Source organism: Siphateles boraxobius, unplaced genomic scaffold, assembly GCF_051911475.1.
Source record: "Siphateles boraxobius isolate OS27281-9 unplaced genomic scaffold, OSU_SipBor_1 6, whole genome shotgun sequence".
Lineage (NCBI taxonomy): Eukaryota > Metazoa > Chordata > Actinopteri > Cypriniformes > Leuciscidae > Siphateles > Siphateles boraxobius.
Genome location: NW_027509186.1, coordinates 654,395 through 655,000, shown reverse-complemented (window position 1 = coordinate 655,000; position 606 = coordinate 654,395).

The window sequence follows — 606 nt, the reverse complement described above, 5'->3', positions numbered from 1 at the left end:
TTGCAGCGTCGCTGCCCGAGGACAGTGTAGATGAGCAAGAACTCAACAACAAAACGTACCGCTCCACAAAAAGAGGCTCGTTTGGCCGAACAGGGACTTGAACCCTGAACCCTCAGATTAAAAGTCTGATGCTCTACCGACTGAGCTAAAGCTGGGGAACAACAGCCTGTTTGAGGAAGGGTAGAAGGAAAAAGAAGGGGAAGAAGGGGAAGAAAGAAAAAGAGAGAAAAGAGAAGGAAAAAAGAGAAAAAATGAAAGGAAAGGGAAAAGGTAAACCCACCTTTCACCCTTCTGTGTGATTTTTGGTAGATTGGTATTCATATTTTACAGAAAATTGCCTTTTTATACATTTCATGGGCAAATCACTGACGTGAACGGCGTCGGTTCGAGTCCCACCTCTGACAAGGTTGAAATCACCCAATATCTTTTCTATTATTTTCTTAATGAATGAACACATATGTATAGATTTCATGTGCTTTTTTGCCTTAACACATATTTTATAAAAACATATTTCTCCTTGTATGGATACATGTTAAAATGTATTTATTATATGAATATGTGGTTTCTTGAAATGTATTATTTATTTTATTATTTCACCATTGAATA